Source organism: Balaenoptera acutorostrata, chromosome 2 (genome assembly GCF_949987535.1).
Source record: "Balaenoptera acutorostrata chromosome 2, mBalAcu1.1, whole genome shotgun sequence".
NCBI classification, from domain to species: domain Eukaryota; kingdom Metazoa; phylum Chordata; class Mammalia; order Artiodactyla; family Balaenopteridae; genus Balaenoptera; species Balaenoptera acutorostrata.
Window position 1 is genome coordinate 175,906,050 of NC_080065.1, and position 27,961 is coordinate 175,934,010.

Genomic DNA, 27,961 nt, shown 5'->3' on the forward strand with positions numbered 1-27,961 from the left:
TGGGGAGACGCACTGCATTGGCGCAAACATCCCTACTCGTCCCTAATCTTCTCTGTGGCTTTGCCGCAGTGTCCCTTGCGCTGTGGTTTGCAGCGGTCGTGGGAGTCATAGGAGGGACTCAGGGAAACCTAGAAATGGTAAGTGCGCTGCCCAGCGATGTGGAGACGCGGTGGAGTGTCTGGTCGGAACCGGCCCTGGCAGGACCCGGGTCTGACCGCGGTCAACTCTGGGGTATGCGGACCCGAGCCGCGTGTGTCTCCGCTCGGACCTCAGTCCCCTCGGTCTGGCAGCGTGGGGGCGGGGCCGGCAGCCGGAACCCCGGGCGTCCTGTCCCGTCACTGCGCGCGGCGACTTGGGCCCTCACCCCGGAGCCTCTCTGGGCACCTCTGCGCCCACAGCCTGTCGTCTCCCCCAGACTGTGCGGTGACCATAGGGGGGGTCATCAGGGAACAGTCGTGACTGGGTCTCCGGGGATCCTGCGTTGGAGGAACTGTGCTCTGTGGAGTCCACAGTCTCTCCTTTCACGTCAGCGGGACTCGTTTTCTTCTGAGTGTTACGAGTGTTCTGGTTTTTAGAGCAGGGTTTCAAATTCACAGCTCTGTTTCCCCAGCCTAGCTCTGGCAATAAATACCTAAATTTCCAGATCCCTCCTCTCATTCCCAAAGCCATCTTCGCCTTTCCGAATCACAGCATCACTATCAACTGTTTGTCCTCTGTGGTGCATTTCAAAGGGACCCAATATTTTAACTGTTTATCCATTTCCCACAGAGCCATGGATGGCTCTTAAAGATTTATTTTTTTTTATTTGTGGATGTTTTACATGAGAAGAAAGCCGAATAACCACACGGAACCATGTACATTGTATGAAAACCTTGTGCCTCTCCCCCAGAATCTTTACAGGACACATACATCCTATGGGGAATCCTTTGGATGGAGTTTATTTTTGTGGAAACTGTCAGCACTGCCTATCCCTGGGTTTGTAACTTTAAAGAGATTTACTGACTTAGTCTGCATTTTTCAATAAAGGAAAAACGTATTTAATCAATAGAGCTATAAGGACAGTATAAAATAGTTCCAAACAGGCAAGAAAGAGGTGACTCTGAGAGAAGATAAAATATTCTTGTATTACATTACATTTGTTAAGAATTTTGGTCCCACTCTTTCTTTCCCTGAACGTGTGTAGTAAGTTTCTGAGGTCTGTGCTTACTTTTGGATATTTACAAATGAAATTGCAGGACTTAGACCAAAAGTGTTCAAGTATAGTTAATTATTTACAAATGAATTTCTTGCCATGGAAATAATAATTAACTGACATCTTTTATTCTGGGTGGAATAGATATTTGGGGTTTTCTGCTTGAACTACTAAAGTGCCTTACCATTTTCTTTCCTCCTTCCCACGTAAACACTGGATTTAAGTTATTCTGCTGTATTGTTCAAAAACTGGCTTTGTGTCATTTAAAATTTCAGGGATCCAAAGCAAGTCCAGGGAGAGTAGAGGCCTGTGGTCAGTGAGCCTCACTAAGACCCCCTTGAGGCTGGAAAGGGAAGTACTCCGAAACCTAGTTCGTTCTTCCTGGGAAGCCTTACCCTTGCAGGTGTCCTACCTGTTCGCATCCACCACAGAAGAAAACTTTATAGTAAGAGAAGATGCAGAGCTTTGGAAAGCTGGCGGTGCACCTGCACGTGGGGGTGGGGATGATGCCTTTTTTAGGTTGTAGTTGTAGTTCCATAGGCCTAGACACTTTCAGACAGAGTGTTTGAGTTTTGCATCCACAGTGTACGTGCAGTTAGTGTAATTTGTACACACTGAGAGTCTGTGAAGATCAGGTGTTCTGTCTCATGGACAGAAGGTTTATGAATTGGGGAGTTCCTTTGGGTCAGAGCCCTAAACTGAATCAGGCTGACAGTTTCCTGACTTGTGACAAGAGAAGCCTGGGGAAGGGAGTGCTTCCATGCTTACAGGAGAGGGGAGGGCGTGTAGAGCTCCCAGAGATCATTCGTGTGGCTGCTAACCTGTCCCTACCCTCCTTCACCAGGGACTGACCCACTCTAGGGGTTCCATCTCAACCTGGAGTGTTAGACACCAAGTCTGGAATATGTTCAACTTTCTGAAAATGGGGTTTTCTTCTGAATTTGAGGGAAGCAGCCTGCTTATCTGTTTTGATTTCAGTATTTGGATTCTTTTATCCTAAATATTGCAGCCCTTTAACTCTAGTTTGCACTAGCACTTGGGATTTTAAAATGTAAGTTGATCGAGAGATACGATGTAAGGCAAGAAAACTGGAATCAAATAGAATTTTTATTCCATTTAGGCAAGAGAATCTCAAGATGTGAGATGGGTGTATTTAAGTTCTCAGGTGCTTTTTCCATTTTTAGGTCAGTGTATGTGCCTGTCCCTAGAGAAATTTGACATTTAAAAGGCTATTATACTATTCCTAAGGTAAATGAGTTCCTATTTTAATGGATGTGAGGGAAAAAAAATTCAATTTCTATTTTCATCTGTAAGAGGAAAATCCTCAAAGCCTCTGTAAATATTTGAAATTCTTAGTTTACTTCAGCTCTTACTTTGCAAGTCCTAGTGTATTAGAGTATGCCATTCGTTCCTGAAAACATCACCAGTGTGAAATATAGTGGAAGGACAAACTGTAATGCCCCTAGTCCTTTTCGTTAGAAAGGGATTTGTAAATTATTTACAGTCTGCAGTCTTATACACCTTACTGTTTAAAGGATTAAGTCTTGGTGTGGTTTCCTATGTAGAAAAGTTAAAATTAAATTAATATTTAAATGTAAAAGTTAATTTAAAATAATTATTAAGCATAGCAAAATATGGCATATAAAATTTTTTCTCCTTCTTTTAAATAAATAATTCATGGGAAGGTTAAAAAAATTCCTAAGATAGGAAACTGACTTAAGACAACTCCCTGCCCACATATCCCACTCCCCTTCTGTGCTCTTACTGCAGCCGTCTTCAAAGAACCAGTTTTGATTACTTCCATCATCCTGCTAGTGTTTCTTTATATAAAACCAAGTCATTGTGAATGCACATTTTTCTTCTGTTTGTTCTTGGGTGGGTTGGTGGGGATCCACATATTTGATGTTTAACTACTGAAAACTTAAGCCTCACCCCTCCCTTTTCCCCTAGCGCTTCTTACCTGGACAGGCTGATAAGAAAACCTGGAAGCTCCTGCTCCGTGAGCTGCTGTTTGTTGGGGTCTCCTCCTGTGTGCTCTCCTGCCCTGTGTGGCATTGTTGATCCCAACAACCCTGGGTTCTATATACAGAGGATTCTGAATTCGCAGTTTCTGTAATTCTTTGTCCTTTGGGAGCAGGAGTATGGGAATGGGGCCCTCCTTACAGTGTTTCTAGGTGGATGTCTTGGGTGTAACCCATCTATGTGTTTGGAGTGAAGATGTGTCTGAGGCTGGTGTCTCCCAACTTTAGGAGAGGTCTTAGTGTTACCAAGTTCAAGCTCATACTGCTCACTGTGGTACCCAAAAACTGGGTTCACCTTTTGGTGGGTGTTGAGCCAATAGACACAACCAAGCCAAAGATCGGGAGAAGGAAGGATTTATTGTTACTTGCAGCAAGTAAGGAGAACACTGGGGATCTTTCCCAAAGCATTGTCACCCTGAACAACAAAATTGGGGAAGTTTTAAGCTAAGGGTACATGCATATTCATGAAGGGGATTGAGCAGAGGAGAATTCAGCATAAAATTGGGGCAAAGGTCGACAGAGTCCAAGCTTTGGTTTATGAAGTCAGGAGGGTCAACATCATCATTCCGTCCTCCACCTGGGTGGGGGCCTTAGTTCCTGCAGAACTCAAAGATATATTATTTTGTATATATATCTATATCCCTTGAGGAGGAACTAGGACTCTGCTGTATCACTGCACTATCGTTTGACTACTTTTTCTCTGTTCTTTCATTCCTTTTTTCCTTAAGGTCATTGATTACTGAGACCTGTTCAAGGGCAAGCATTCTGGCCAGGCTTAGATCACAAAATGGCTTAGGCCAGAAATGGCTTCTCTTATGTCAAGAAAGCCAGGGTTCTCTTTCACTGGGGTTCCCCTAACTTATCTGCTTACAGCTGCATGACAGGCCAATAAAATGAGAGGTGAGGTGTTGGGGCAAGAAGTAGCGACTTTATTCTGAAAGTCAGCAAACCGAGAAGGTGGACTAACTAGGTTCCTAAAGAACCATCTTAATTCAGAAAAGAATTTAGGTTTCTTTTATGCTAGGAGGAGAAGTGAGAGGGCAGTTTTTCATCTTCTTGTGGCATTTTCCCAGAAGGCAGGAGGTCCCAGCTCCTAAGTCACCCTTATCTGTAGATACCATCTAGCCTTGGAAAACAGCTAGTCGAAAGTGCTGTTATTCTTAGGAATTAGGGTTTGGTTAATGATTATCATGCTGGGGGGGATGAAGTTTAGGAGGACAAAGTAAAATACTTTAATGCATTCTGTGAAGTTAGTACAGCTTAATCAGGTCAGTTAATAAAATATAGAAGGCCTGGGAATTCTCTGGTGGTCCAGTGGTTAGGACTCGGTGCTTTCACCGCTGTGGCCCAGGTTCAGTCCCTGGTTGGGAAGCTAAGATACCGCAAGCTGAGTGGCTTGGCAAAGGGGGGGGGGAATCTAAATATATATACACACACACACACATATATATATATACACACACACACACATACACACACACACACATATATGTGTGTGTAAAAGGACTTTTGTAACAAGGCAAGAGAGCAAATAGCCCCGTTACATTAGGGTGTTATGAATACGATTATACCCCGTGAATGAGGTGAGCCTAGGGGTTACTTCTTAAAGAGCAGTTATTTCAAAGAGAAAGAAAAAAAAGAGAGGGAAGGGAGCCAGTAGATGGTGGACTGAGTATACTCTCCAAATACCAGAGGGCTCATCAGCAGCACCTCTGCTGCAGCTGCTTCTCCCTCTACTGCAACAAAGATCCTGACCCTCTGAGTTATTAGGGACGACACAATAACCTCACTGTGACACAGCAAAGGAATTAGTTTTAACTGATTTAAGCTTGGGTTACTTAAATTATATGTCATGGAGGAAGAGACATGATACATCTTTACCTGGTTATCCTCAGGGAACCTCAGCAGCCTTGCCATTTCACAGTCTTTGCAGGTAGGATCTGCACTGCATGCACTTTGCTCCAGGAGCACAGGTATGACATCACACTAACGACGTCCTCCTCTGAGGATATTCATTTCACACTCATTCAGAACTAGTATTGGAATGGGAGCTCATACGAGGTGGATGGGCCATTGACACACGCATAAGATAAGACCCTCATGCCTTGGTCAAGTTCCTGAAAATTCTTTTATAATCAGATGGCTGCTCCCTCTCTGACACTGTGAAGAAATAGTTACATAGTCTTTTTCAGTACCCACAAGATCTGCTGGGTCCTTTTGGTGTTGGGAGACAACGTTTTCCTTGTTTACTAATTTTACTTGAGCCCATATTTGCTATTGCTTGGAAATTTGCCCACCTTGAGGTCACCCCTACCACAGAAGGCTCTAGACTGTGTTTAAATTGCCGTACAACAGCCATACATAACACTAACTCGTGTTAGAATCCTCTTAGCCTCCTTCACTGTAGAGTTTTCAGTGACCTTTCATACCTCCTGGAGTTACCTTAAATTGTGGCCTTAAATTGTCCATAGACTTCTGATGCAAGAAACTGCCCTGTGCCTCACACTGTTTGCCATTAGAGCTGCAGTGACTGTCACACACTGAGCTTTCTTGAAAATAAAGGGTCTCGGGGCTTCCCTGGTGGTGCAGTGGTTAAGAATCCGCCTGCCAATGCAAGGGACACAGGTTCGAGCCCTGGCCTGGGAAGATTCCACATGCCGCGGAGTAACTAAGCCCATGTGCCACAACTACTGAGCCTGCGCTCTAGAGCCCGCGAGCCACAACTACTGAAGCCCGCGTGCCTAGAGCCCGTGCTCCGCAACAAGAGAAGCCACCGCAATGAGAAGCCCGTGCACCACAACGAAGAGTAGCCCCCGCTCACCGTAACCAGAGAAAGCCCGCGCACAGCAACGAAGACCCAACGCAGCCAAAAAGAAAAAAAAAAGAAAAGAAAAGAAAGGGTCTCATAAGCACTGAGCTTGTGACCCTCTGCTAAGCTGCCCATTGTGCCTTTGACCCTAGAACTAGCACCCCATCGGGTTGGCATGCCTACCAGCACCACCGCGTGACATTATGGAGCAAAACCTGTCCTGGTTTATGCCTCCAGCAGGAGGGTGGCCTGTTCTCTCTTCAGTCCATTAAAGGATGCTGTGGTCTTGGAAGAGGTCACCACTCCCCCAGATGGAGACTTGCCTTGGGAGTTTCTTGGGATTAACTGAATGCATAGCTCTGGGGTGTGCATAGACTTTAAGGATGACAATATGCATTCGTGCATGATGAGCTCAGTGGAGAGTTGCTGCTCTTCATCCCTTGTGATATCCCTGATAAATGACCAAACCACACAGCTAACCAAACATCAGAGAGTCATCTTGATACTGGCCAAAAATTGGCCCCCTCTACATGTATTCACAGCCTTTTGGACGATGTCTAAGAATTGCCCCTTTATATTAAAAGAAATGTTGGGATCTCTTGATTTAGAGATATCCAAAATAGAAATCAAGGTTTTTCTCATCTGTACATATACTAGGTCCACAATATAGGGACTCACCAGGACACTCTTATCCATGTTGGAGTCCCAGACATGACTGGTAGTAACCGTGGCACTTCTCAGAATATACAGTGCTGCTCTCCAACATGACATTCAGTTGAAGTTTCACTTCCGTAACAGGTCTCAGGCTCATGGAGCACCATACTGGCTTATTGAAATAGGTTCAAATCAGTTGTATGAAAGGTGTCCCGTTTTGGTCATCAGTCATCAGGGGTGAATTGCAATGAGTCTGTCTGCAACCTTTTTTTTTTTTTTTCTAATTTACTTCAGTGTTTTTTTTAGAGCAATTTTAGGTTTACAGAAAAAGAAAAATAGAGAGTACAGGGAGTTCCCACATAACCACTGTGCATCCACACGGTTTACACTAATTTTAAATCTTGTGTGTGGAACATTTGTTAAAATTGTTCAGTGAATGTTGATACATTACAGTATACAGTTTACAGTAGCATTGACTCCTTGTGTTAAAAGAGCTATAGATCCTGGCAAATGTATAATGACATAAATCCTTCATTTCATTTCTGTATCCTATAGCATAGTTTCATTTCCCTAAAAATCCTATATGCCCAACCTATTCATTCATTCTTCCCTTGAACCCTCAAATCCTTCACAATCAGAGATTTTTTTCTTGGCTCATAGTTTTGTTTTTTCCAGATTGTCACATACTTGGAATCATACAGTGTGTAGCTTTGTGAGATTGGCTTCTTTCACTTAGCAGTATACTTTTTTTTTTTTAATTTGGCCACATGGCATGGGGAATCATAGTTCCCCGACCAGGGATCAAACCCATGTCCCCTGCATTGGGAGCACGGTGTCTTAACCACTGGACCACCAGGGAAGTCCCTTTTGGGTTCCTCCATGTGTTTTCATGGCTTGATACCTTATTTCCTTTGGTATCCTTCAACCTTACTCTGCTCTTATTAATTCCAAGAGTAATCTCTGTTGTAGATTCTTTCAGATATTTTACATAGACAATCATGTCATATAGAACAAAGACAGTTTTATTTCTTGCTTCCCAATCTGTATATCTTTTATTTCCTTTTCTTACTGCATTGACTAGGGCTTCTAGTACAATGTGTTTTGTTTTTATTTTTTTCTTTGTGTGTGTGTGTTTGTCGTATAGTGTTGAATAGGAGTGGTGAGAGGAATCTTCTTGCTCTGTTCCATTCCTGTCTTACCAGTAAAGCATCTAGTTTCCCACCACTAAGTATGATGTTAGCTACAGGTGTCACGTAAATGTTCTTTCTCAAAAAGAGAGAGTTCCCCTCTATTATTAGTTTGTCATCATAAATGGATATTGGATGGTATCAAGTCCTTTTTCATGTTCATTTCCCCCTTCTTTCATTTCTGATATGAGTAATTTCTGTCTTCCCTCTTTTCTCTGTTATGTTGACTAGATACTTATCACTTTTACTAAATTGATCTCATCAAAGGACAGCTTTTGGTGTTGAAAACAGAAGAGTGTTTTTTCCCAATATATTTTAAGTAATTTCAGATTTTTTGCTGCTTTAAATATTTCCACATTCTTTGATCTTCCAATCAAGCTTATCCTCAAAAGCACCACCAACTGTTTAATTTCTATTTTCTGAGAGATTTAGTTTTCCACTGATGGCTTCACAGATCCACATCAAAAATCCACCAGCTTTCCATTTTCCATTACCACCAGCTCTTCATCTTTGCCGTTATTTGGTGTTCTGAAGGTTTGTAATTTTAGCCATTGTAGGAAGTGTTGGGTGATATCTCATTCTTTTATTTTCAGTTTCCTGGTAATAAGAATTTTTTCACGTGCTTATTTACCATCTGTATATCGTCAATAAAATGTGTGTTCAGATCTTTTGCTCATTTTTAATTAAGTTGTCTTCTTTTTGTTCAGTTTTAAGAGTCCTTTGGATGTTTTGGATACCAGTGCTTTATCATTTAAATGATTTCCAAGGATTTTCTGCCGGTCTGTGGCTTGTGTTTTCATTCTCTTAGCACTGTGTTTCACTGAGCAGGAGTTTTTCGTTTTAATGAAGTCAAAGTTATTTTTATCTTTTTTTTTTTTAATTTTTTGATACCTATCTCTTTAATTTTTTTTAATTAATTAATTTATTCATGGTTGTGCTGGGTCCCCGCCTCCGTGCGAGGGCCCCCTCCAGCCGCCGCCAGCGGGGGCCACCCCCCATCGCGGCGCGCGGGCCCCCCACCACCGCGGCCCCTCCCACCGCGGAGCACAGGCTCCAGACCCGCAGGCCCAGCAACCGTGGCTCACGGGCCCAGCCGCTCCGCGGCACGCGGGATCCCTCCAGACCAGGGCCCGAACCCGCGCCCCCCGCATCGGCAGGCAGACCCCCAACCCCTGCGCCACCAGGGAAGCCCTATTTTTATCTTTTGGATCTTGTATTTGCTTTTTTTTTTTTTTAATTAATTTATTTATTTATATTTATTTTATTTTTTTTTTTTTTTTTTTTTTTTTTTTCAAACATCTTTATTGAAGTATAATCGCCTTACAATAGTGTGTTAGCATCTGCTTTATAACAAAGTGAATCAGTTATACATATACAATATGTTCCCATTTCTCTTCCCTCTTGCATCTCCCTCCCTCCCACCCTCCCCATCCCACCCCTCTAGGTGGTCACAAAGCACCGAGCTGATCTCCCTGTGCTATGCGGCTGCTTCCCACTAGCTATCTATTTTACATTTGGTATTGTATATATGTCCATGACACTCTCTTACCCTGTCACATCTCACCCCACCCCCTCCCCATATCCTCAAGTCCATTCTCTAGTAGGTCTGTGTCTTTATTCCCGTCTTGCCACTAGGTTCTTCATGGCCTTTTTTTTTCTTTTTTTTCCCTTAGATTCCATATATATGTGTTAGCATACTGTATTTGTTTTTCTCTTTCTGACTTACTTCACTCTGTATGACAGACTCTAACTCCATCCACCTCATTACAAATACCTCCATTTCATTTCTTTTTATAGCTGAGTAATATTCCATTGTATATATGTGCCACATCTTCTTTATCCATTCATCTGTCGATGGACATTTAGGTTGCTTCCATGTCCTGGCTATTGTAAATAGAGCTGCAATGAACATTTTGGTACATGACTCTTTTTGACCTATGGTTTTCTCAGGGTATATGCCCAGTAGTGGGATTGCTGGGTCGTATGGTAGTTCTATTTGTAGTTTTTTAAGGAACCTCCATACTGTTCTCCATAGTGGCTGTATCAATTTACATTCCCACCAACAGTGCAAGAGTGTTCCCTTTCCTCCACACCCTCTCCAGCATTTATTGTTTCTAGATTTTTTGATGATGGCCATTCTGACCGGTGTGAGATGATATCTCATTGTAGTTTTGATTTGCATTTCTCTAATGATTAATGATGTTGAGCATTCTTTCATGTGTCTGTAGGCCATCTGTATATCTTCTTTGGAGAAATGTCTATTTAGATCTTCTGCCCATTTTTGGATTGGGTTGTTCGTTTTTTTGTTATTGAGCTGCATGAGCTGCTTGTAAATCTTGGAGATTAATCCTTTGTCAGTTGCTTCATTTGCAAATATTTTCTCCCATTCTGAGGGTTGTCTTTTGGTCTTGTTTATGGTTTCCTTTGCTGTGCAAAAGCTTTTCAGTTTCATTAGGTCCCATTTGTTTATTTGTGTTCTTATTTCCATTTCTCTGGGAGCTGGGTCAAAAAGAATCTTGCTGTGATGTATGTCATAGAGTGTTCTGCCTATGTTTTCCTCTAAGAGTTTGATAGTGTCTGCCCTTACACTTAGGTCTTTAATCCATTTTGAGTTTATTTTTGTGCATGGTGTCAGGGAGTGTTCTAATTTCATACTTTTACATGTTCCTGTCCAATTTTCCCAGCACCACTTATTGAAGAGGCTGTCTTTTCTCCACTGTATATGCTTGCCTCCTTTATCAAAGATAAGTTGACCATATGTGTGTGGGTTTATCTCTGGGCTTTCTATCCTGTTCCATTGATCTATATTTCTGTTTTTGTGCCAATACCAAACTGTCTTGATTACTGAAGCTTTGTAATATAGTCTGAAGTCAGGGAGCCTGATTCCCCCAGCTCCATTTTTCGTTCTCAAGATTGCTTTGGCTATTCGGGGTCTTTTGTGTTTCCATACAAATTGTGAAATTTTTTGTTCTAGTTCTGTGAAAAATGCCAGTGGTAGTTTGATAGGTATTGCATTGAATCTGTAGATTGCTTTGGGTAGTAGAGACATTTTCACGATGTTGATTCTTCCAATCCAGGAACATGGTATATCTCTCCATCTATTTGTATCATCTTTAATTTCTTTCATCAGTGTCTTATAATTTTCTGCATACAGGTCTTTTGTCTCCTTAGGTAGGTTTATTCCTAGATATTTTATTCTTTTTGTTGCAATGGTAAATGGGAGTGTTTTCTTAATTTCACTTTCAGATTTTTCGTCATTAGTGTATAGAAATGCAAGAGATTTCTGTGCATTAATTTTGTATCCTGCTACTTTACCAAATTCATTGATTAGCTCTAGGAGTTTTCTGGTAGCATCTTTAGGATTCTCTATGTATAGTATCATGTCATCTGCAAATAGTGACAGCTTTACTTCTTCTTTTCCGATTTGGATTCCTTTTATTTCTTTGTCTTCTCTGATTGCTGTGGCTAACACTTCCAAAACTATGTTGAATAATAGTGGTGAGAGTGGGCAACCTTGTCTTGTTCCTGATCTTAGTGGAAATGGTTTCAGTTTTTCACCATTGAGGACAATGTTGGCTGTGGGTTTGTCATATATGGCCTTTATTATGTTGAGGAAAGTTCCCTCTATGCCTACTTTCTGCAGGGCTTTTATCATAAATGGGTGTTGAATTTTGTCGAAAGCTTTCTCTGCATCTATTGAGATGATCATATGGTTTTTCTCCTTCAATTTGTTAATATGGTGTATCACATTGATTGATTTGCGTATATTGAAGAATCCTTGCATTCCTGGGATAAACCCCACTTGATCATGGTGTATGATCCTTTTAATGTGCTGTTGGATTCTGTTTGCTAGTATTTTGTTGAGGATTTTTGCATCTATGTTCATCAGTGATATTGGCCTGTAGTTTTCTTTCTTTGTGACATCTTTGTCTGGTTTTGGTATCAGGGTGATGGTGGCCTCGTAGAATGAGTTTGGGAGTGTTCCTCCCTCTGCAATATTTTGGAAGAGTTTGAGAAGGATAGGTGTTAGCTCTTCTCTAAATGTTTGATAGAATTCGCCTGTGAAGCCATCTGGTCCTGGGCTTTTGTTTGTTGGAAGGTTTTTAATCACAGTTTCAATTTCAGTGCTTGTGATTGGTCTGTTCATATTTTCTATTTCTTCCTGGTTCAGTCTCGGCAGTTTGTGCATTTCTAAGAATCTGTCCATTTCTTCCAGGTTGTCCATTTTATTGGCATATAGTTGCTTGTAGTAATCTCTCATGATCTTTTGTATTTCTGCAGTGTCAGTGGTTACTTCCCCTTTTTCATTTCTAATTCTATTGATCTGAGTCTTCTCCCTTTTTCTCTTGATGAGTCTGGCTAATGGTTTATCAATTTTGTTTATCTTCTCAAAGAACCAGCTTTTAGTTTCATTGATTTTTGCTATTGTTTCCTTCATTTCTTTTTCATTTATTTCTGACCTGATCTTTATAATTTCTTTCCTTCTGCTGGCTTTGGGGTTTTTTTGTTCTTCTTTCTCTAATTGCTTTAGGTGCAAGGTTAGGTTGTTTATTCGAGATGTTTCCTGTTTCTTGAGGTAGGCTTGTATTGCTATAAACTTCCCTCTTAGCACTGCTTTTGCTGTGTCCCATAGGTTTTGGGTCGTCGTGTCTCCATTGTCATTTGTTTCTAGGTATTTTTTGATTTCCCCTTTGATTTCTTCAGTAATCACTTCGTTATTAAGTAATGTATTGTGTAGCCTCCATGTGTTTGTATTTTTTACAGATCTTTTCCTGTAATTGATATCTAGTCTCATAGCGTTGTGGTCTGAAAAGATACTTGATACGATTTCAATTTTCTTAAATTTACCAAGGCTTGATTTGTGACCCAAGATATGATCTATCCTGGAGAATGTTCCATGAGCACTTGAGAAAAATGTGTATTCTGTTGTTTTTGGGTGGAATGTCCTATAAATATCAATTAAGTCCATATTGTTTAATGTATCATTTAAAGCTTGTGTTTCCTTATTTATTTTCATTTTGGATGATCTGTCCATTGGTGAAAGTGGGGTGTTAAAGTCCCCTACTATGATTGTGTTGCTGTCAATTTCCCCTTTCATGGCTGTTAGTATTTGCCTTATGTATTGAGGTGCTCCTATGTTGGGTGCATAAATATTTACAATTGTTATACCTTCCTCTTGGATCGATCCCTTGATCATTATATAGTGTCCTTCTTTGTCTCTTGTAATAGTCTTTATTTTAAAGTCTATTTTGTCTGATATGAGAATTGCTACTCCAGCTTTCTTTTGATTTCCATTTGCATGGAATATCTTTTTCCATCCCCTCACTTTCAGTCTGTATGTGTCCCTAGGTCTGAAGTGGGTCTCTTGTAGACAGCATATGTATGGGTCTTGTTTTTGTATCCATTCAGCCAGCCTGTGTCTTTTGGTGGGAGCATTTAATCCATTTACATTCAAGGTAATTATCGATATGTATGTTCCTATTCCCATTTTCTTAAATGTATTGGGTTTGTTATTGTAGGTGTTTTCCTTCTCTTGTGTTTCTTGCCTAGAGAATTTCCTTTAGCATTTGTTGTAAAGCTGGTTTGGTGGTGCTGAACTCTCTCAGCTTTTGCTTGTCTGTAAAGGTTTTAATTTCTCCATCGAATCTGAATGAGATCCTTGCTGGGTAGAGTAATCTTGGTTGTAGGTTTTTGTCCTTCATGACTTTAAGTATATCCTGCCACTCCCTTCTGGCTTGCAGAGTTTCTGCTGAGAGATCAGATGTTAACCTTATGGGGATTCCCTTGTGTGTTATTTGTTTTTTTTCCCTTGCTGCCTTTAATATGTTTTCCTTATATTTAATTTTTGACAGTTTGATTAATATGTGTCTTGGCGTGTTCCTCCTTGGGTTTATCCTGTATGGGACTCTCTGTGCTTCCAGGACTTGATTAACTATTTCCTTTCCCATATTAGGGAAGTTTTCAACTATAATCTCTTCAAAAATTTTCTCAGTCCCTTTCTTTTTCTCTTCTTCTTCTGGTACCCCTATAATTCGAATGTTGGCACGTTTAATGTTGTCCCAGAGGTCTCTGAGACTGTCCTCAGTTCTTTTCATTCTTTTTTCTTTATCCTGCTCTGTAGTAGTTATTTCCACCATTTTATCTTCCAGGTCACTTATCCTTTCTTCTGCCTCAGTTATTCTACTATTGATCCCATCTAGAGTATTTTTAATTTCATTTATTGTGTTTTTCATCATTGCTTGGTTCCTCTTTAGTTCTTCTACATCCTTGTTAAATGTTTCTTGCATTTTGTCTATTCTATTTCCAAGATTTTGGATCATCCTTACTATCATTATTCTGAATTCTTTTTCAGGTAGACTACCTATTTCCTCTTCATTTGTTAAGTCCAGTGTGTTTTGAGCCTGCTCCTTCATCTGCTGTGTGTTTTTCTGTCGTCTCATTTTGCCTATCTTACTGTGTTTGGGGTCTCCTTTTCACAGGCTGCAGGTTTGTAGTTCCCGTTGTTTTTGGTATCTGTCCCCAGTGGCTAAGGTTGGTTCAGTGGGTTGTGTAGGCTTCCTGGTGGAGGGAACTAGTGCCTGAGTTCTGGTGGGTGAGGCTAGATCTTGTCTTTCTGGTGGGCACTTCCACGTCTGGTGGTGTATTTTGGGGTGCCTGTGGCCTTATTTTGATTTTAGGGAGCCTCTCTGCTAATGGATGGGGTTGTGTTCCTGTCTAGCTAGTTGTTTGGCATAGGATGTCCAGCACTGTAGCTTGCTGGTCGTTGAGTGAAGCTGGGTCTTGATGTTGAGATGGAGATCTCTGGGAGATTTTTGCCGTTTGGTATTACGTGGAGCTGGGAGGTCTCTTGTGGACCAGTGTCCTGAAGTTGGCTCTCCCACCTCAGAGGCACGGCCCTGATGCCTGGCTGGAGCACCAAGAGCCTTTCATCCACACAGCTCAGAATAAAAGGGAGAAAAAAATAGAAAGAAAGAGGATAAAATAAAATAAAATAAAGCTATTATAATAAAAAATAAGAAAAAAAATTATTAAGAATAAATGTATTCAGAAAAAAAAATTGTTTTTAATTTTTAAAAATAGATTTATTAATTTTTTATAGTAAAAAGTAAGAAAAAAATTATTAAGAAAAAAAAATTTTTTTTAATTTTTTAAAATAAAAAATATGAAAAAACTTATTAAAAAATTTTTTAATTTCTAAAAATAGAAAATAAGGAAAAAATTATTAAGAAAACATTTATTAGGAAAAAAAATTTTGTAAGTTAAAAAAAAAAACAAAAACAAAAACAAAAAAAAAAACAAAAACACGGACGGACCTAACCCTAAGACTAATGGTGGAAGCAAAGCTATACAGACAAAATCTCACCCAGAAGCATACACCTATACACTCAAAAAAAAGGAAAAGGGGAAAAATTAGTATCTCCTGCTCCCAGAGTCCACCTCCTGAATCTGGGAGGATTCGTTGTCTATTCAGGTATTCAACAGATGCAGGTACATCAAGTTGTTTGTGGAGTTTTAATCCGCTGCTTCTGAGGCTGCTGGGAGAGATTTCCCCTTCTCTTCCCTGTTCGCACAGCTCCCGGGGTTCAGCTTTGGATTTGGACCCTCCTCTGCGTGTAGGTCGCCTAAGGGCGTCTGTTCCCCGCCCAGACAGGACGGGGTTAAAGGAGCAGCTGCTTCGGGGGCTCTGGCTCACCCAGGCCGCGGGGAGGGAGGGGTACAGAGGAGGCGGGGCGAGCCTGCGGCGGCCGAGGCCGGCGTGACGTTGCACCAGCTCGAGGCGCGCAGTGCGTTCTCCCGGGGATGTTGTCCCCGGATCCCGGGACCCTGGCAGTGGCGGGCTGCACAGGCTCCCGGGAGGGGAGGTGTGGAGAGTGACCTGTGCTCACACACAGGCTTTTTGGAGGCGGCAGCAGCAGCCCCAGCGTCTCACGCCCGTCTCTGGGGTCCGCGCTGATCGCCGTGGCTTGCGCCCTTCTCTGGAGATCGTTTAGGCGGCGCTCTGAATCCCCTCTCCTTGCGCGCAGCGAAACAAAGAGGCAAGAAAAAGTCTCTTGCCTCTTCGGCAGCTGCAGACCTTTTCCTGGTCTCCCTTCCGGCTAGCTGTGGTGCGCCAACCCCTTCAGGCTGTGTTCACGCCGCCAGCCCCAGTCCTCTCCCTGCGATCCGACCGCAGCCCGAGCCTCAGCTCCCAGCCCTGCCCGCCCCGGCGGGGGAGCAGACAAGCCTCTCGGGCTGGTGAGCGCCGCTCGGCGCCGAGCCTCTGTGCGGGAGTCTCTCCGATTTTCCCTCTGCGCCCCTGTTGCTGTGGGATCCGCACTGATAGCTGCAGCTCGCGCCCTTCTCTGGAGTTCGTTTAGGCGGCGCTCTGAATCCCCTCTCCTTGCCCGCCGCGAAACAAAGAGGCAAGAAAAAGTCTCTTGCCTCTTCGGCAGCTGCAGACTTTTTCCCGGACTCCCTCCGGGCTAGCTGTGGTGCGCTAACCCCTTCAGGCTGTGTTCACGCCGCCAGCCCCAGTCCTCTCCCTGCGATCCGACCGAAGCCCGAGCCTCAGCTCCCAGCCCCGCCCGCCCCGGCGGGTGAGCAGACAAGCCTCTCGGGCTGGTGAGTGCTGCTCGGCGCCGAGCCTCTGTGCGGGAACCTCTCCGCTTTGCCCTCCGCACCTCTGTGGCTGTGCTCTCCTCCGTGGCTCCGAAGCTTCCCCCCTCCGCCCCCCGCAGTCTCCGCCCGCGAAGGGGCTCCTAGTGCGTGGAAACCTTTCCTCCTTCACAGCTCCCTCCCACTGGTGCAGGTGCCGTCCCTATTCTTTTGTCTCTGTTATTTCTTTTTTCTTTTGCCCTACCCAAGTACGGGGGGAGTTTCTTGCCTTTTTGGAGGTCGGACGTTTTCTGCCAGCGTTCAGTGGGTGTTCTGTAGGAGCAGTTCCACGTGTAGATGTATTTCTACTGTATCTGTGGGAAGGAATGTGATCTCCGCGTCTTACTCTTCCGCCATCTTCCTTCTGTCTATATTTATTTTTGACTGTATTGGGTCTTCGTTTCTGTGCGAGGGCTTTCTCTAGTTGCGGCAAGTGGGGGCCACTCTTCATCGCGGTGCATGGGCCTCTCACTATCGTGGCCTCTCTTGTTGCGGAGCACAGGCTCCAGACGCGCAGGCTCAGTAGCTGTGGCTCAAGGGCCTAGTTGCTCCGCGGCATGTGGGATCTTCCCAGACCAGGGCTGGAACCCATGTCCCCTGCATTAGCAGGCAGATTCTCAACCACTGCGCCGCCAGGGAAGCCCATTGCATTTGCTTTTGTATCTAAAAATTAATCACCAAAACCAAGGTCACCTAGATTTTCTCATATGTTATCTTTTTGGAGTGTTGTAGTTTTACATTTTACACTAAGTACTCTGATCCATTTTGGGTTAATTTTTATGAAAGGTTTTAAATCTCTGTCTAGATTCATTTCTTCGTTCTGCATTTGGATATCCAATTTTTCCAGCATTATTTTTTGAAAAGACTAAATTCTTTCTATTTAATTGCCTTTGGTCCTTCGTCAAAGTTGAGTTCACTATTATGTGTGGATCTATAGGAAAGCAGTTGACTTTTGCATGTTAACATTTTAATCTTCAACCTTCCTCTACTTTCTTAGTAGTTCAAGGTCCTTTTTTTTTTAAACTTTATTTACCTTACTCTATTTTTTTTTTTTTTTTTTTTTTTTTACAAATACATTTATTTTATAGCTACTTTATTTATTTATTTTTGGCTGTGTTGGGTCTTCGGTTCGTGCGAGGGCTTTCTCTAGTTGCGGCAAGCGGGGGCCACTCTTCATCGCGGTGCGGGGACCGCTCTTCATCGCGGTGCGCGGGCCTTTCACTATCGCGGCCCCTCCCGTTGCGGGGCACAGGCTCCAGACGCGCAGGCTCAGTAGTTGTGGCTCACGGGCCCAGCTGCTCCGTGGCATGTGGGATCTTCCCAGACCAGGGCTCGAACCCGTGTCCCCTGCATTAGCAGGCAGATTCTCAACCACTGCGCCACCAGGGAAGCCCTTTTTTTTTTTTTTTTTGTTTTTTGCTATTGGAATTCTTTGAGCTTTTCTCCAAAGATAGTCTTGTCATATGCCAGCCAAGGCAGTTTTATTTCTTCTCATTTTTTGTCCTTTTTATTTACTTTTCCTGTCTGATTGCATTAGCTAAAAATTCCAGTATAAGATTGATAAAGGAATGGTGAGAGGGGACATCCTTGTCTTCTTCTTGATGTTACCGGAAAGCATCTAGGTTTTTCTGTATAGTCAATTTATATTAAACAAGAGGCCAGTTGATGTAGAAGTAGATGTGGGCAGAGGGGAAGCATTCTCTAGAACACTGATTTGATCTCAGTCTTTTAGTGATCCTGTATCTCTGGGTTTGACTTTCTGTGATATAATGAGAAAGATGTTTGGTCTTTGTCCTGCGTTCCTAGCAAAAACCTTTTGAAGTCCTTGGAATGACTTGAGTAATAAGGGTGATAGAGTGTCTTTTGTTTTAAGTAAATTACGAAACCTGATGGTGTGTCAAGGAAATCTGTGATCTGTAGACAGCTGAGTAGAAATGTTGGTAACCAAGGCACGCCATTTGTGTCTGGCATCTGAAGTAGAGACATTGTCTAGGACTGAGCGCTTAAATCTATAGAGTGTAACATATGTGAGTTAGTGTTTGAATTGAATTGAACCGTTGGACATCTATTTGGTGACAGAGAGTTGGAGAAGTGGCATTGGGACACCGCATATTTGTTGTTAGGAGGGGAAAAAATCACTATTATCCTCAGAGGTGCCCCCACCTTTGAGAGCAGAAAATGCTAAAAGAGACTCATGTTGGCTATTTCCCTACACCCCCAGGTCAGTTAGGCTCTAGCAAAATCCCAGTTAGTTGTGCGCTTGTGAAATAGATTGTTTTCAGGACAGGCCTTGTTAGAAAGAAGAGACTATTCTGGGTATATATTTATTTATTTTTATTTGTTTATTTTTACAGTTGATTTACAGTATTATATTAGTTTCAGGTGTACAGCATTCAGTATTTTTATAAAAATATGGAATGCTTCATGAATTTGCATGTCATCCTGCTGATCTTCTCTGTATTGTTCCAATTTTATTTTAAAATTTTTATTGGAGTACAGTTGATTTACAATGTTGTTTTAGTTTCAGGTGTCTGGGTATACTTTTTTGTTTCTGTTTCTAATTTGGAGACAGCAATTTACCCTGTGACCTCAGTTCTCTGATGGAAGAGTTGTTGCTTTTAAGTTTCTTGGCTTTTTTTCTTCTGAGGACTAGAAGGTACCAGAAGCTGACTTCCAAGCTCCTTAGATACCAGACCATAGATAAGAAGTCTCTCACTCCTTTTTTTGATGTTTGACTGCTAACAACTTTAAACCTTACTTCCTCTTTCTTTCATCTACTTGTGCCCACATCTGTACATGGTGATAAGAAAGCCTCAGTGTCCCTTCCTTTGGTTCTGGCAAGTGATTGAATCCACAGAAGGCCTTGCTCGTGTACTTGAATTCTCACCCTAGCCCATCCCCTAAGCTCAATAAAAAACCCAGGCCAGGCTCCTTTCCTTCTTTCCTTGATGTCTCAAGGCATTTTTCACCTTCTTGAGAGGCTTCCTTTCCTTTTCCCAAACACTTCCATTATAGAAGTTAAGAAACCCCTTTCATGCTCTTTAGGTGTGTATATGTTATCATCAGTGCAGACATCTGAACTAAATCTCGGGCGAGGCTTCATCTGTCTGTGCAGGAGACCATAACAGTTATAGAATAGGTAACATGCTGCACTTTTTGCAGTACTCTTTGCTTTACTGTTTTATTGATAAAACCTTCAGATCTGTTGATATTAGTGTATGTCACCCTTGTATATCTCTCCAAGTGCAACTACGCAATAAATTCTGTGGATGTTGTTGGAAATTGCTGGGCTGTAAATAGCGATCAAGTTCATATTCACAGGAAAGAGCAATGGAGTATATCACTTGACCATTCCTCCATTTGTGCATAATTTAATGATTTTTTTCCCCCAATGGTCTTCAACACTTGGGGTTTTTTTTTTTTTTTCTTCTTCTTTTTTTTTTTTTTTGGCTGCGTTGGGTCTTCGTTGCTGTGCGCGGGCTTTCTCTAGTTGTGGCAAGCGGGGGCTACTCTTCATTGCAGTGTGCAGGCTTCTCATTGTGGTGGCTTCTCTTGTTGCGGAGCATGGGCTCTAGGGTGTGCAGGCTTCAGTAGTTGTGGCATGCAGGCTCAGTAGTTGTGGCGCACAGGCTTAGTTGCTCCGTGGCATGTGGGATCTTCCCAGACCAGGGATTGAACCCGTTCCCCTGCACTGGCAGGCAGATTCTTAACCACTGCACCACCAGGGAAGTCCCAACGCTTGGGATTATTAAATTGACTAGGTTTTGTTCTAATCACTGTGAAATGGGATTTACTGGACATCTTAGTGTCCTATTACCCAATTGCCAAGGTGATGGACATTTTTTTATATATTATCCTTTTCATATCTGTTAAATATGTTTTGCTTCTTTTTCCATTTTAAAATTATGTCTCTGTTCATTTTAACTCTACAAAGTAGCCCTTTTCTATTTTTATATCTGTGCACGTTACAGATATTTTCCTTTTTATGTATCTTTTAACTACCTTAATTTTAATATATTTGAATTTGTCTCTGGCTTTATAGATCATTCTTTTGCTTATATGAGATACTCTTTCTATTCTTCTATCAATAAAACATTTACCTGTGACTTCTAAAAGTGGCCTAGTTTTATCTTTCACATTTAAATCTACAATGAGTAGGCTATTGTCTATGGAATGGAGGGAAATACGCTGCATTTTTCCAACTGGATAGTAGTTTGTCCCTTATGTAGTCAAGAGTTCATGATATTTGCCACTACTCTCCTGTTCTGTCCTTGAACAACTTTCCATATTAAATGCTGGTCTGTGGAAGACACTTTTCCTTTCCTTTGTTCTGTTTGTTTTCCTTTCTGCTAATACTTGTATTGTCTGAATTACCATAGAGGTGTGTTAGGTAGACTGTCATGTTTTTCCATAGAAGACTTTGTCCATTTTTGGACATTCCTTCTTAGTATTAGGTTTGGAGGAGTAGTTTTTATCGAGTCCTAAAAACTGTTTTAGGTATTTGTGAAATTTAATAAATATATCATTTGGGAGAGATGACATCTGGGCGACGCTGAATTCTTTCCAAGAACACATGCCATCGTTTTACTTACTTCAGTCTACTTTGACATTACCCAATAATTTAAAAAAATTTTTTTACATGAGGATCATTAAATATTTTGTATTAGTCTTGTTTAGTATTGAATTAAATTTGGTGTGGAGGAAACCAGAAGCAAGCTCTCAAATGTTGTCTCTTGGTGTTACCACGTAGGATGGGCTGAGTTCTCCAAGTAACAAATTAGAGACTCAGTGCCCATAGTTGTTTAGGGAAGTGGGTGCTGATCAGGTAGGCACCTTCTGCTGAACATGAAACAAAATTACAGACTCTCCAAAGGAAAACAGGAGTTTACCATATACACTTTAGGAGCACTGAGGCACTTTTATCTGTAAGGTTGGTCGGCTTACTCCCAAAATTACAGATTCTAGATACTAGTGAAAGATGAAATTTGTGAGCAAGCATTTCTAAGGCTAAGCAGTCTTGGGCCTGCTAATGTTCACTGTCTTTTGCACACTAGGTAGTTGCACTTTGTTATGAGCAAGTGCTGTTGTTCCAGTGAAGAAAGAGTAATTAGGGCTGCCCTAGGCGGCTCCTCTTACTCCTTGGACCCACAACAAGAGAGGTGTTCCTTCGTTGATGTTGCTCTACCAAACAAGCTAATTCTAGCATCAGAATTGATGGATGGGAGCCTTTTTTCTGTTCCCTCCACATGGACATCAATGGGTAATTGGTCTCTTTCAGGGACCAGCATTTAGGAAATTATGCCACTGGGGAATTCCTATACCTAGGATGGGCTGTCATGCTGCTGTGCCCCACCTGGTAGCTCAGAAATGAGAGAAGGTGGGAGGACAGCCTCTAGAGTGGCTGGTCAGGTATCACTTGCTGATATTAGAGAAAAGGGTTTTGTTTTTCTGTTTTGTTTTGTTTTGTTTTGTTTTTTGAGGAAAACATTGTTGAACTCTTTATGTATTTTTATAATTTGTGCAAATTCACCATGAAACCATTGAAGATTTTAAGGAAGCCCTTGCAAACTTTAAGTCTTAACCTGTTCCTCAAGGTCATCAAGGCCCAGATTATAGTTGTATGATTCTGCCAAAAAGAGGTCTTCTGTGATCTTATCATCTCAGTATGGGTGTTCTAAAAATTGTTCAGAAGCCATCCTGAGGCACATGAATATAGGGATTTTGTGGAGGTGTGAGTTGTCCTGTTTTCCTCCTCATGCCTCGGCTCTAACTGAATAACTTCCTAGCCCCATGAAATGAGATAGAGAAAGGAAAGCAAAACTGAGTATGTGATAAATATTATATAAATTTTAATTTATACTCCTCCACAAGAATATTTTCATTCAGCCACCTGGATCTGACTACTTCTATTAGCCTGGAGTACTTCAGGACAATATGACTAGCTGGCTCTTGTTACAGGTTGGATTTCCACAGGACTTTTGGCCTCGTGTTTGATGATGGGAATAGAAAGAAAACCTTCCAGTTCTTCACTGTGTTGGTATTTGTTAAAACCTCATGCAGATGTGAACCTGTGCTCGTATAGTGCTGCACGATATTGTGGGTACTAAAGAGGGAGTGAGAACGTTTTTATCAGAATGAACCGGTGTGCTTAAAATGGATTATTTCTTTCATCTGTATAGCAAGTTTCTCTTATTTCTCCAAGGTGCTCTATGTCTTGACAAAGAGAGGAATAAAGACTTGAAGTGATCACAATACAAATGTAGCAGTAAATTCCTTGTGTTCATGATGCTCTTGAATTCATGAGGGAGTGTCACCATAGAGTGAGAGTTCTAATGACAAAGTTATAGAACAAATGTTAGGAGACCTCAGAGTCATATGTGAACTTCCTATGAATTGAGTATAGATTGCTGGTGCTCTTCATTCTATCCTTTCTCTCACATACGTATTTGGGATGTTTTAGGATTCAGTGACCTTTGAGGATGTGAGTGTGAAGTTCACCACAGAGGAGTGGGCTCTGCTGGATCTATCCCAGAAGAAACTCTACAGAGATGTGATGGAGGAAACCTTTAAGAACTTGACCTCAATAGGTAGGGATGATGACATTCTTACTTAATTACTTAGTCAATTAGAGAACCAGTGTTGCTTGCTCATCAGCACTTTCAAGAGGTGAAATGTGGAAAGGGACTACATTAGTAAATAAACCAGGCATGGTCATAGTTCATCATGGACCTGTCATGTAACAACTTTTCTCTGATATTTTACAACTTACAATGATTTTTTTTGTTGTTGGTCTGCATTTTAGGAGAAAAATGGGAAGACCCTGTTACTGAAGATCAGTATGAAAATCATGGGACAAATCTAAAGTGAGTTATACTCACATGAGAAAGTAATGTCTCGTGACAGAATGTTAGTATGCCATGACATTTTTTTTTTTTTATTCAAGTACAGTTGATTTACAATGTTGTGTTAGTTTCAGGTGTACCGCAAAGTGATTCAGTTATACGTATATATATATCCATTCTTTTTCCAATTCTTTTCCATTATAGGGTATTCCAAGGTATTGAATATAGTTCCCTGTGCTATACAGCAGGTCTTTGTTGTTTACCTGTTTTATATAGAGTAGTGTGTATCTGTTAATCCCAAATTCCCAATTTATCCCTCCCCCACCCTTTCCCCTTTGGTAACCATAAATTTGTTTTCTATGTCTGTGAGTCTGTTTCTGTTTTATAAATAAGTTCATTTGTATCATTTTTTGGATTCCACGTGTAAGTGATACCACATTTTCTTTATCCATTCATCTGTCAATGGACATTTAGGTTACTTCCATGTTTTGGGTGTTGTAAACAGTGCTTCTATGAATATTGGGGTGCATGTTTCTTTTCGAATTAGAGTTTTTGTCTTTTCCAGATATATGCCCAGGAGTGGGATTGCTGGATCATATGGTAATTCTATTTTTACTTTTTTATGGAACCTCCATACTGTTCTCCAGAGTGGCTGTACCAATTAACATTCCTACCAACAGTGTAGGAGGGTTCCCTTTTCTCCACACCCCCTCCAGCATTTATTGTTTGTAGACTTTTTGATGATGGCCATTCTAGCCGGTGTGAGGTGATACCTCGTAGTTTTGATTTGCATTTCTCTGATAATTAGTGGTGTGGAGCATCTTTTTACGTGCCTGTTGGCCATCTGTGTGTCTTCTTTGGAGAAATGTCTGTTTCAGTCTTCTGCCCATTTTCTGATTGGGTCCTTTGGTTTTTTGATATTGAGCTGTATGAGCTATTTGTATATTTTGGAAATTAATCCTTTGTCAGTTGCATCATTTGCAGATACTCTCTCCTATTCAGTAGGTTGTCTTTTCATTTTGTTTATGGTTTCCTTTGCTGTGCAAAAGCTTTTAAGTTTCATTAGGTTCCATTTGTTTATTTTTGCTTTTGTTTCCATTACTCTAGGAGACAGATCCAAAAAAAATATTACTGCAATTTATGTCAAAGAGTGTTCTGCCTATGTTTTCCTCTAGGAGTTTTATAGTATCCAGTCTTACATTTAGGTCTTTAATCCATTTTGAGTTTATTTTTGTATATGGTGTTAGAGAATGTTCTAATTTCATTCTTTTACATGTGGCTGTCCAGTTTTCCCAGCACCACTTGTTGAAGAGACTGTCTTTTCTCTATTGTATATTCTTGCCTTTTTTGTCATAGATTAATCGACCATAAGTGCATGAGTTTATTTCTGGGCTTTCTGTCCTTTTCCATTGATCTATGGTCTGTTTTTGTGCCAGTACCATACTGTTTTGATTACGGTGGCTTTGTAGTATAGTCTGAAGTCAGGGAGCCTGATTCCTCTAGCTTCTTTCTTCGTTCTCAGGATTGTTTATGCCATGACATTGTAAAACAAAGAAATAAAACAAATCAGCCCGGCCTTAAAATTAATGAACCTTAGAATTTTTGCATCAAACCTTTTTTCTCAAATGTGTCCTAAATGTTGAGCGTTTGAAAAATAGTACACTTGGAATCAGTATTCAGAATCACCATTTATGAATATTACTGTTTTGATAATTGTTATGATTATCTTGCAGAGCTTTAGTAAATTCACTTTCAATCAGAATGTGCAGAAAATATGCACTTTCCTTTAAAATGGTAACATTTTCATTGTCGTAACTATTACTAAATATAATTAATAAACAATTCATTAATAATATGCTTCTTATTTTTTACAGCAGTCATATGGTAGAGAGACTCTGTAAAAATAAAGAAGGTAGTCAGTATGGGGAAACACTTAGCCAAATTTCAAATCATAATCAGAAAAAGAAAACTGTGAATTCAGTGTATGTGGACGAGTCTTCATGCGTCATTCATCCTTTAATAGGCACATGACATCTCGCACTATACCCAAACCACGTGAGTATCAGGAATATGAGGAGAAGCCATATAAATGCAAGGAATGTGGGAAAGCCTTCAAGCATCGTCAATCCAGACATACCCATGAGAAGATTCACAATGGGGAGAAACCCTATGATTGTAAGAAATGTGGGAAGGCCTTCAAGCTTCGCCAGTCTATTCGAAGGCATGAAAGGATTCACACTGGAGAGAAACCCTATGAGTGTAAAAGATGTGGAAAAGCCTTCAGATATCACCACAACTTTCAAAAACATGAACGAACTCATACTGGAGAGAAACCCTACAGATGTAAGCACTGTGGTAAAGCCCTCAGTTCTCTCAGATACTGTCGAATTCATGAAATAATGCACACTGGAGAGAAACCTTATAAATGTAAGCAATGTGGTAAAGCTTTCAATTGTCCCAGTTACTTTATAAAACATGAGAGAACTCATAGTGGATTGAAACCATATGAATGCAAGCAGTGTGGTAAAGCCTTCAGTTGTGCCAGTTACATTCGAAGACATGAAAGGACACATACTGGAGAAAAGCCCTATGAATGTAAAAAATGTGGTAAAACCTTTAGTTGTTCAAGTTCCTTTCGAAAACATGAGAGAACTCATACTGGAGAGAAACCCTATGAATGTAAGCAATGTGGTAAAGCCTTCAGTTATTCCAGATCCTTTCGAAGTCATGAAAGGAGACACAGTGGAGAAAAGCCCTATAAGTGTAAAAATTGTGGTAAAGCTTTCAGTTGTCCAAATTCCTGTCGAAAACATGAGAGGACTCATTCTGGACAGAAACCCTATGTATGTAAAGAATGTGGGAAAGCCTTCAGTTCTCTTACCAAATTTCAAAGACACAGGATGAAGCATACTGGAGATGGCCCTTATAAATGTAAAGACTGTGGGAAAGTCTTTGATTGTCCCAATTACTTTCATTGTCATGAAAGGACTCACAGCAGAGAAAAGCCATATAAGTGTAAGGAATGTGGTAAGGCCTTCAGTTTTCTATGTTGTTGTCAAATACATGAAAAAAGTCATACTGGGGAGAGGCCCTATGAATGTAAGCAATGTGGTAAAGCCTTCACTTATCTCAGTTCCATTCGAAAACATGAAAGAACTCATACTGGAGAGAAACTCTATGAATGTGAGGAATGTGGAAAGGCCTTTATTTATCCCTCAAATGTTCAAAGACACATGATGATGCATACTGGTGATGGACCTTGCAAATGTAAGGATTGTGGGAAAGCCTTTGATTGTCCCAGTTCTTTACAAGCACATAAAAACACTCACACTGGAGAGAAACCCTATCAATGTAGAACTTGTAGGAAAGCCTTCAGTTGCCCCAGTTCTTTTCAAAACCATGAAAAAACTCATAATGGAGAATAGCGCTATGAATGTAAGGAATGTGTGAAAGCCTTTATTTGTCCCAGTTCATTACACATACATAAAAGAGCTCACACTGGAGAGAAACCCTATTTTTGCAAACAGTATGGCAAAGCTTTCAGCACTCTGTTATATTCAGATACATGAAAGAACTCATACTAGACAGAAACTGAATGTAAGGAAGGTGGGAAAGCCTTCATATATCACACAACGTTTCCAAGGACACATGAGAGTACACACTGGAGAGAAACAGTAATATATGTAGGGAATGTGGGAAAGCCTTCAGTCCCATTTCCTTGGAAAGCCACGGAAGAACTTGCAGTTGAGAGAATTGTGTTGAATGTAAACTATGTAGGAAAACCTTCACTTGCCCCACATCCTTACAAAACCATGTGAAAATGTGCATGAGATAGAAACCTTATAACTGAAAAATAAGGGAAACTTTTCAATTTTAGCAAATATTTTCAAAGTCATATGAAAACTTCACTGGAAAGAAATTATCTCCATGTAAGTACTATGTGTATACTGTCTGAAAATTCACAACATGAAAGAAATGTTATAAATTTTCTTTGTAATTGATTCATTCTTAAAGTGATTCTCTATAGTATGGATTTCTAATTAATTTTCAAAGTACACATTGAAGTGAGAAAATTTTGTAGGTACTCATTAAACAAGAGTTCCTAAAAAATTAATAGGTAGTTTTTTCTTTTAGTCATTTAGTAATTTTTTGTGTGTCTATGTTGAAGTCTATTGGAACCATGAATTGAAGCTTATTTCTAGTATGCAAGTAGGTTTAATTTTTACCTAATTTTGTAAGTTACGTGTAAGGAAAGGGACATTGAAAAATGCCAGTTTGGTTTTTTTTTCCCACTGGCTTCCTATGGCAAGTACTGGATATGCCTTATTCATTTTATATATATATATATTCCACCTTATTTAGCAGAAAACTATCTTTTTATTGCTTAAATATCCTTATTCTATTTTCCGTGGAATATATAATTGCTATATACTTGTAAGTATGCAAAGTTTATCATGGTGCAGTCTCTTGTGAATTATCTTCATCTTTTGTCCTTTATACTTTGTCATTTCTTTTGGCTGGGATTTGGACTATGGAATTTACATTAAGAAGAGAGATGTGTGAAAGGACAATAAAATTTAGATTTGGCAATGTCCCTTCTTGATCCTGTTTTATTAATGTGA

General features: G+C 40.8%; 2 pseudogenes; one reads left to right on the top strand and one right to left on the bottom strand.

Moving 5' to 3' along the window:
• The first annotated feature begins 38 nt into the window (after positions 1 to 38).
• On the top strand, positions 39 to 27,921 carry LOC102997744 (zinc finger protein 709-like; annotated as a pseudogene).
• LOC114236437 (U6 spliceosomal RNA) lies at positions 18,904 to 18,996 on the bottom strand (annotated as a pseudogene).
• Positions 27,922 to 27,961: the final 40 nt, after the last annotated feature.